Here is a 9,420-nt window from a genome sequence, read left to right as displayed (position 1 = left end):
GTGGGTTGGTAAATATAGCTTTGAGTATACACCTCCTGGACCTCTTGTTTTTGGTCTTGTTACTCCTTCAGTTTTGGGAAGTGTTGCTACAAATTTAACACTATAATAACTGTGGCAGCTTTGTTAGCTGGAACTTGAATTACATGAAAAAGTAATTCAAGAACATGAACTATTAGGATGGATTCTTTTCTATTTTTTCCCCTTAACTGGTAATTTTCCATGTTCCTATTATCTATTATATGTTTCTCTGATGGAAAGAGAAACCATTTTACTCTTGTTGCTGGAGGTCTCAGTCGAATGCCATAGAGTATCGAGAACAATACACATTTTGAGTTTCATTATATTTAGAATGGCTGAAAAATTTCCAGCATATTCCTATGAGGATAAGGACACAGATACCCCTTAGAGGCATACTTGTGGAGAAATGAGGTAGATTTTTTTTTGATTTGAGAAGAGACAACGATTTTCTGTTGTTCAGTTCTTCTGGAGCTTTCACCAGAGTACTTTGATCCAGGAAAGTGAAAAATAAACAGTGGTAGAAAATGAAACCCTTTTCTCTTCCACCAAATTCTAAAGTTAAGCTAATATTTTCCTGTCAATGTTATTACCATCCTTATAGCAAGTATTTCATATGTATATGCGTCTGTGGCCATTCCGACTGCTACACTGCACAAAGTAAAGACATGTAATTATTAAGCATCACTTGGTTATTTTCTCTCTAATAGAAGGATGGATTTTTACATTTACAAACATTATTATTCATTTTAAAAATAGAGTTTGGAAGGTGCAGAATTGAGTCATCTGTTTCTGCAGAGCAAGTATGTTGTAATGCAAGTTTTCCACTACCCAGTCATGCATCATTCCTGAACTGGATGACCAGAATCTTTGAAGGGGTGGGTAACTTATGTCTAGTAAGTGCTCAGTATTTCAAATGGATCTGTTTTGATGAGGATGTCCAATTTTAGTCTCTCAAATGAAGCTATCAACAAATGTAGGGTGGTAACTGGCTGACAGATGCTCAGCTTCACCTTTAGCTACAGATACCACGGTTCTCCCAATCTCTCCAGCAATCCCAATAGGAAATATGCTTAAATATTTCCTAACTTCCAAACAATCTGTTTTTGAGAATTTGTTTCTAAAAATGTTGGACTTTCAAATTGGTACACTTTAAAAAGGAAAGGGATATTCTGACATTTAATACAGAAGAATAAAGCCCTTTATAAGATAAATGTCACTTTAAGTTTCATTTTGGTTGTAAGATAATAGTGGATGTATGTGTGTATTTTCCACTACAAACTTAATTGAATATTTCACAAGTTACACGTGGAATGCTGACTGGTTTCTTCAATACTAAAATATGACTATGAAGACATAACACTAAGTTCCATCTTTTGTCTGTACCTTAAAGTCAAATAACAGTATGTGGTAATTGGTATTGGAAAATAATTTTGCAGGGAAGAGGAAATTGATGGAAGTATACTATAAGTGAAGGAAGGGGACAACTGAATGTAGTTTGAAGTGCACTGTTTTGTACTGTGCTAATCCCTTGGGTTCTGTGAGTGTGAGTAACTGTTGGGTAGGTTTGGATCTTTCACTGGGGACAGAGTGGGAAGTGATTGTTCACTTTGGTTTTTAACTTGTTTTGTATACGCGTTCCATCCTATCACACAGACTTCCTATGCAGGGCTAGTTCCGTGTACTGAAATACTGTGGTTTCTTTTTTACGTGAAGTAATTAAGCTTTAACGGTAATGTAAAAAAGGAATAACAAGCATTTCTCTGCTCTTACTCTATAGGCTCCAAATGCAAACTACATTAAAATTACGTTTTGGAGAGTATCTGTCTGAGTCTGTCTGTCTGTCTGTCTGTCTCTCTCTCTCCTCTCTCTCTTTTCCCCCTCCCCCCCTTTTAAGGCTACTTGTAGCATCACTTTTTAACTATATCTTCATGGAAATTTTGCTTTTAAACCCTGATATTACAGCTGTACCATTCTCCTGCTGCAGTCATTAATGACAACATCCAGAAAGGAACTGAAATATAACAGTTCTACATCCAATACAACTACAGCCCAGATGTCTGAAGTCTGAATATGGACACAGGAAAAAAATGTCAGAAGTCCAAAAGTGACTCTAAATTATAGAGAGAAGCTATGTGAGATTAATATAGTTGCTAGTACACTTATAAATATTTTTTACTTCCTTTTCTGTACAACCTATGCCAGGAGTGGGCAAAATGCAGCCCGCGAACCGGATGCGGCCTGCCAGGCCATTCTATCCAGCCCACGGGGCCTCCCCAAAATTTAGAAAATTAATATTTATCTGCCCCTGGCTGCCTGTCACACTGCCCTTGATGGCTTGCCAAAACTCAGTACTCGGCCCTCTGCCCGAAATAATTGCCCACCCCTGGCCTATGCGAAAATAATTAACAAACAAGTAGAACAAACTTCAGCAAAACACATGATTGTTCACCAAAAAGTTATCATGACTTACAGGTTCTCAAAATGCAAGATTTGCAACTTGGTCCATGTTGGGATTTTTGTTGGTTGGGTTTTTTTTGATTGGGCGGTGGTAATTAAATTTTCCATATTCCAAGCCAAATTTGCCAAATCAAATTCCAAATCAGTCCAGAACCATAAGTGGCCCTACTACTGGCAAACATCCTTCACCCCCTTCTGGGGCTTCAGATGTTTCCAAGTCCTCTGACAGGCATCTTACTTAGAGGTCCAAGCCTAGAGGCTTGGAGTTTGGATGCCCCTGAGTTTTGCTTGCCCTTGGTCATATGGCCCCAGGAGTGAGCTAGAGTGGTATCTCCCCTTTCCATAAAGTGGGCATAAAACCAAGACCTTCCCACTCCAGCAGCTAAGTGGGAGGTTTACTATATGTTATCCCCTGTGCCAGAAGAGCAGTCTTCCCTGGGTGTGACTAGGAAGACTACCTCAGTAGTCACATTTGATCTAAGCCCACAAGAGGCCGAGAAGCAACTTGGTCCATGTTGTTTGCAGAACTAAGCAGGGGAAGCCCTTTGAAAACATCACTTATCTGGAATCTGCATAGTCATTTCCATTGCACTACAAAGGGTAGTAGGCACCTCACTCCTGAAAACAAACTTAGATTTAGGGGTGGTGTCACGCATTCAACTTAACACTTACTAAGTACTGTTGACATGCAAGCAGGTGAATATTCAAGAAATTTAGTACATATTAAGTGCCCTCTTGGCATTGCAATGACATTGTCTTTTTGGCAAGGGGTATCTCCTAATACATACTAACTTTACTAGGCTACTACATTCCAGTAATTTGCAAGTGCTGCAACTGAACAAGTGACACCACCCAAATATGTGCAAACTTAAATATATCACAGCATTCCAATGATGTGCAACTGTTGCAAGTAAATGTGTGACAAAGCCCTTGGACGTGGCACAAGGAGTCGTCAATGACCAGCCATGGAAAAAGGATGAGGTACCTGGATGAAGATGACCAGGCTTTCGCAATAAAATGAAATGGTTAAACAGCCTAATGGCTCAAATATTAATTATTTTTACTTGATTTTGGGAGTATTGTTGAAGAAACAAATTTTGCCCCATGCAGAGTGTGTGGGCAGTCAAGGAAGAGTGTGGCTTACATAGAGGGTGATGGGTTGGAGGAGGCTGTGGCTCCTCTCCCCTTGTATCACTCTCATTGGGGAGGAAGTCGAAGAGATGAGAAGATAATACCCACAGCATTGTTTCTGTCTGACCTATAGTGAATGCGAGCCCATACAAAAACAGTTTTATTTCTTTTTGGTTATCAGTGGGCGCTGTTTCCTGGCAGTAGCACAACCCAGTCTTTGTTATGCTTGCAGTTATATATGTTCAGTGTAGACTTTAGCTTGGGTGCAACCCTTTTTGACACTTTTCTAGCATCATCTTAAAAAATACGGCTGGTTTTAATTGCCAAATATACAACTTTTTTTTTAAGCTTGTCCAGAATTGTATTATTCTTGGTGGCTTGATATCTTGTCTGTCACAGTCCTGGATAGTGGAGGGAAAATGTGTTTATTGACCTAACTTGGAAAGCCATCTGGAGGAGAGAGTTTGTAAGTAACTCATGACTCCCAGATAATAGCAGGATACATTGGCTACAAATTGGAGTTGGGGAATGAGAATTAAGTGGTCTGTATGATTCCTACTGCCAGTGCACCACCTAGTTACCAAGGATGCATCAAGTATTCAAGCAGCATACACTACCTTCCCCCTGATAATCTTAAAAATTAGTTTATAAAAACAACCAAATATAGCTTGCATTTTAGCAGCTTTTTGAGCTAATACTATCTCCATTTTGCAGATGCAGAAGCAGTTGCACAGAAAAATACACTGCCCATGACAAATTCTTAGAGGAAGCCTGTGTTGGAGCAAAGAACAGAATTCCTGATTCCTAATCTTATGATTTAGCTATAATACCAGGCTTCTTTAGTGTGTAACTTCAATTTAATTTGCACAGAGTCTCTGTGTTTCCCTTTTTCCATATTCTGTTTAGTTCTTGAGCCATGCCCATCAGCAGGGCATGGCATTAAGGGATTTTGCTATAAATCCCAAGGGATTCTTGTCAATGCAAGTGTAAATGGATAGTTGGTCAGTCATGCTGGAAGATCAAAGGTGACTAGATGTGATCTTAGCCACCTTGCCCCCTTATGTGCTACTGACTATAAACTGGCGTACCTTAACCCTGCTAGCCCATTGGACCACTTGGTACTGGAAGCCACTTGAGTTTTCATTGACTATCCCTCGCTGAGGTGTTGTCTGAGCATCAAATTTTTCTTGTCCCAATATTCTCATCTTGCTTGTGCTGGTTTCTTAAATTACATGTTTCAGTTATGTACTATTTGCGCTACTGACCCTAAAATGAGAACTTAGTAAAATCCACAAAAATAAACCTTTCCTCAAATTATACATTAGTCTTTACCTCCTTTTTTTCCTGAATAAGACCAAACTAAAATAAATGCCTAGTTTATTCATTTTTATTTTGTTTTATTCCCATTCTTTTCTTTCCACAGCTGCGTGCTTTGGCCAACATTGAAATGAGAATTGTAGGAGCTTATATGGTGTAGGAGTAGGGTATTGTTGAATTGCTGCTCCATTACTTAAGAGGGTACAGGTTATTCAAAATAAGCCTGCGACTGAAAATAGGTGTGCTATGAGAGCATCAGCTTATCTTCGTCACATTAAAGAAACAGCTATACTTTTCCCCTCCTAAGCCTTTTTTCCTTCTAGGAGGCAGGGACTTGGCAGCTACTCAGCATCACTCATTAATGTAGGATTGGGTTCTCTGACTTGATGTCCTGTTTATCACTGTTTATCTTGTGCAAGACACTGGGTGGGTGCTATACAAAGTCACGCTGTTAGCAGGATGGAAATGTAATTGCACTCTGGGTGTTTTGTTTATACTTATCCTAAATGTCTATTCTTGAGGAAAGTATTTAAAAAATCTGCTTCTTATTTAAATGCCTATGTCTGCATTTTGTTTCCTTGGAATACCCTGATTGTACAGCATAATTTGGGTTTTAGAAAATAGGCATCAATTTTCCACGCATTTTGCACATCTCATGAGTTTTAATCATCCATCAAGTTTTGGTTTTGTGTTTTTGTTATCCTTCCATATTGTAGTAGCATGTGCTAATATTAGAAATGTACTATTTCATGTGCTGCTTAAGGTGGGAACCACATTAAGACTAACACTTGCTGTGCACTCTGCTTGACTTTACTCTGATGACGATAGGGCAAGTGTCATTTGGTTCCTAAGAGGTCCAAGAATAAATTGGGGGAAAAAAAGATGTCTGAAATTAACAGGAAAAATATCTAGCAAAATCTGCCTGAAGATCATAAGCAGTTTCATAGCCTGACCTAATTGAAGTACTTCCTTTAGCAAGAAAGGAGGGAGGCCCTAACTTGGAAGTTTCTTGTTAATTGGAACACCAGTCTAGACATCTGAGCCCTAAAATAGCTGCTTTTTCTCATTACTTCACCAAGAAGTCCTGCTGCTTTAGACTCCATTCATACCTAAATAGTAGATGGATTTTCCAGAGAAAATCTATGTAGCTGTATCTGACAAGGGAAGAATAGAGCAAGGATGATTTATTCAATAATAGGCTCATTCAGTGTGGGTGTGTGGGGGAAGGAGGGGGAAGGAGGCTCTACAATAGAAAAAATCCCTAATATAGCAGCAAAATAGTGCAAAGCAGCTAGTGTAGACAGAGTTTTGCTGCCTTAATTGACATCGTGAAAATCCAGGTTTGAAAAGAAACCTGAAATACTGGATTCCTAATATTTCTTTCTGCACCAAAATGATGGGGAAGATGAAACCATAACCCTCCTGTCTTAAATGGCTCCTTAGCTATTGATGCTTAGTTACTGAAGTTTGTCATGACAAAGTGCTACACAGTTTTAACACCCTCTATGATCTAATTTGTGGCATTGCTGATGGCTACTGGAATACTGGTATTAGGTATTTTTATGTAGACTACTATAGCTATGGTTTTGCCACCTCCAATGATTTGTGTGCACAACTTGGATGCAAGAATAATGCTCTAGAAGGTGAGTAGGATTTCAGCAACGGCTAGGGTGATAAATGTCTTTGGTTTTCCTGTTTTCTATCAGCTTATGAAGTGGAATCTAAATACATTCACTCAATATTGAATGAATATGGGTTTTTTTGGGGGTGAGGTGTGGTTGGGTTGTTTTTTAAAACAGCTTTCTTAGGAACACAGGAGTCTCTAAAGGTCAGGGACTCGGTTTTCTTGACAACTGGAACCATCCATTTACTCTATTTTGTGAAAAAACCTAGTCCTTTAGAAATAAATATTTTAAATAAAGGCATTGTTGCTAAACCAGTGTCATTTATTCACCTCTTCTATTGAAAACCAGCCATTTTTCAATAGATGGGGTGGAGAAAGGATATATTTCTTCAAAAAGACCCCTTATATACTGTGCAAACCATTTGTTGGTGGCTCAGTGTGATGGTGGGGGTTTTTCTCTTGCTTCATCTAAGGTGAAGGAGCTCCCTGATTCCAAAAGGAGAAAAGCAGAAGAGGTTTATTTTTTATTCATGAGTATCATATCCCAGTCCTGGGACCTCCAGTCTAAATGTTCCCTGCCTGGGTGGTTATGTAAGTGGAGACTGCTGAAGCAGACTCAAAACCTAATTGGTGAAGTTGGCTCCTAACTTTACTAGTCAGTGGAAAAAAATCTTTAGTACTATTAGGAGTGTACTTGGTAGCTGTGTTGTTCAGAGACGAGAAGACATACAGAAAACTCTTGGTTCCAAAATTATACCTTTTAGTAGACCAACTGGGAAATCGCAAGAAAATTGTCCTTTTCTGCAAGCTTTCGGGATCAAAGTCCCCTTATCAGGCTCTTGTACCATCTATACTTTTCCCAGAACCTGATAAAGGGACTTTGATCCCGAAAGCTTGCAGAAAAGGACAATTTTCCTGCGATTTCCCAGTTGGTTCCAAAATTATACCTTTTATTAGAACAAGAGTTCTAGTTTTTTGTATGTCTTCAGTACTATTAGAAATTGTTTCTCAAAAAGATGCTTCATTTTAGTTTCCTACAAGGGAGGGATCAGCAAATGTATCTGTGGAGCTGTATAAATTAATAGGTAAAATGTCATTTTAAAACCTCTGCAGTATCTTCTGTTACCATTAATGTAGCTGTTCACTTTTTATATACCTTTAATATAATGCTAGCATGAGGGAAAGCCACGAAGAATTAATTTCCAAAAAAACCAAAAATGGAGTAGAAGGATTGAAGGTGAGAAGTGACAACAGCCAAAGTCAGAGATCTGTTTCCTTGTCTGTCTGCCAGCAATTGACTGCATCAGAAGCTGAAATATTTGGACAGGTGTACCCTTTATAAAGAAGGCTAAAATGTCCTTTTATGTTCAGTAACATGATGCTCAGCCACATATCTGGATAATGTAAATACTCTTGTCTAGTGCTACTGGGTATATCGCTTAGATGTATGAAGAAAGCTGGTTAGGCCTGCAAATCACATGACAACTTCAATATATATGCTGCTAATTCAGCCCTTGGTAGGTAGTGTTGGTAACCTTATACCCAGGAGGATTTTGAACTGTTTTAACAAACTGATTTGCAAACAACTGTGTGTACTTTGACCCATGGTGTATAGTGAGGTATAGGTATTTCTGGGGTCAAATGCAGCAGCTACAGACAGAGCATAGCTACACCATCCGCTATGTTTAATACACGCAGAGACAAAGAATATTATGCTTTAATATGCAGCTCACTAAAGGGGAAGACGCACTCTAACCTAATAACCTCAATTCTGCTATTTTTGCAGTACTTTTAGTTCCTCAGACTGAGTAACTGTACATTGAGAGGAACTACTTCTAGGTGGCCTCATCTTTTACGTCATAACAGTCAGGTTTGCTTGGAAGTGGAAGTGTGGCTTGCTTTAACTGGGTCATTTGTAAAATAATGCAAACAGGCATTTGTGTCATTTTTTGTGGGAACTAAAGTCAGTAATTTTTTTTTTCTTTTATCTTCGGTGTCTGAGTAAGTTAAAAATGTCTGAAATCACTATAACATAAATGTGAATGGTAGGTAGAGTAACTGGTCAAGTGGTGAGCACTCTTAGCATTTGACACTGTAGGCTGGAGATGAGATTGAGAAACTGTTCATACATCAAAAGGGAATTTACCAGTGCAAAACCCAAAAACCATGAAGAGGCAGAAGTTGCAAAGTCTGTACTTTTACTCCCATGCCTGTACCTCATGGTTCCTAATTTTAAACTTTTATTTAACGTTAAATTAGCACTCTACCCTTTATGGTTGTAAAGATAACTTTCAGAAGTGAACAGCTGGTAAATCAATGCCATGAGGCCTACAGGCAAACTTGAAGCATGGCTGTGTGAGGTGTGGTGTTGTCAGTAAGACAATAACAGTGAGATGCGTTAATAGTATTGACTATTTTACTACTGCTCATGAGAGAAAAGGTCATGTTGGGAGATGACATGTATGACCCACTGAAGCCTTTCTTTTTGGAATCCCGAGTGAGTGTAGCATGGGAGAGTTATCATCCTTTTTTCCTTTCTGACCTTGAACACTAACTCATACAGAACGTGACTACTTTCACTCCTGTTGTAGAATTCTGAATTCCCAAGAACGTAGAGATAATGTTCAGCTTATACCTATTTATTCTGCCATGGTCCTTTGGACCCTCTTGTAGAAACTTTTTATTACTAAAGATCAACTAAGACGAAAGCCTTTTCTCTTAGTCCCTGGGCTCCTTTCTTCTTCACCATCATGGATATCCTTGCTTCTCTTGTAGTATTTCAGTCTCGCCTTCTGCTAAAGTACAGGCATTAGACTGTCCTTCATGGCAGTGACCTTTCCCTGGGCAGGAGCTCTGTTGGGTAAGCATTGAGG

The sequence above is a fragment of the Gavialis gangeticus genome, unplaced genomic scaffold (assembly GCF_001723915.1).
Source record: "Gavialis gangeticus isolate Ggan-Ray unplaced genomic scaffold, GavGan_comp1, whole genome shotgun sequence".
In the NCBI taxonomy this organism is placed as follows: domain Eukaryota; kingdom Metazoa; phylum Chordata; order Crocodylia; family Gavialidae; genus Gavialis; species Gavialis gangeticus.
Note: the sequence above shows the minus strand (reverse complement) of the source record.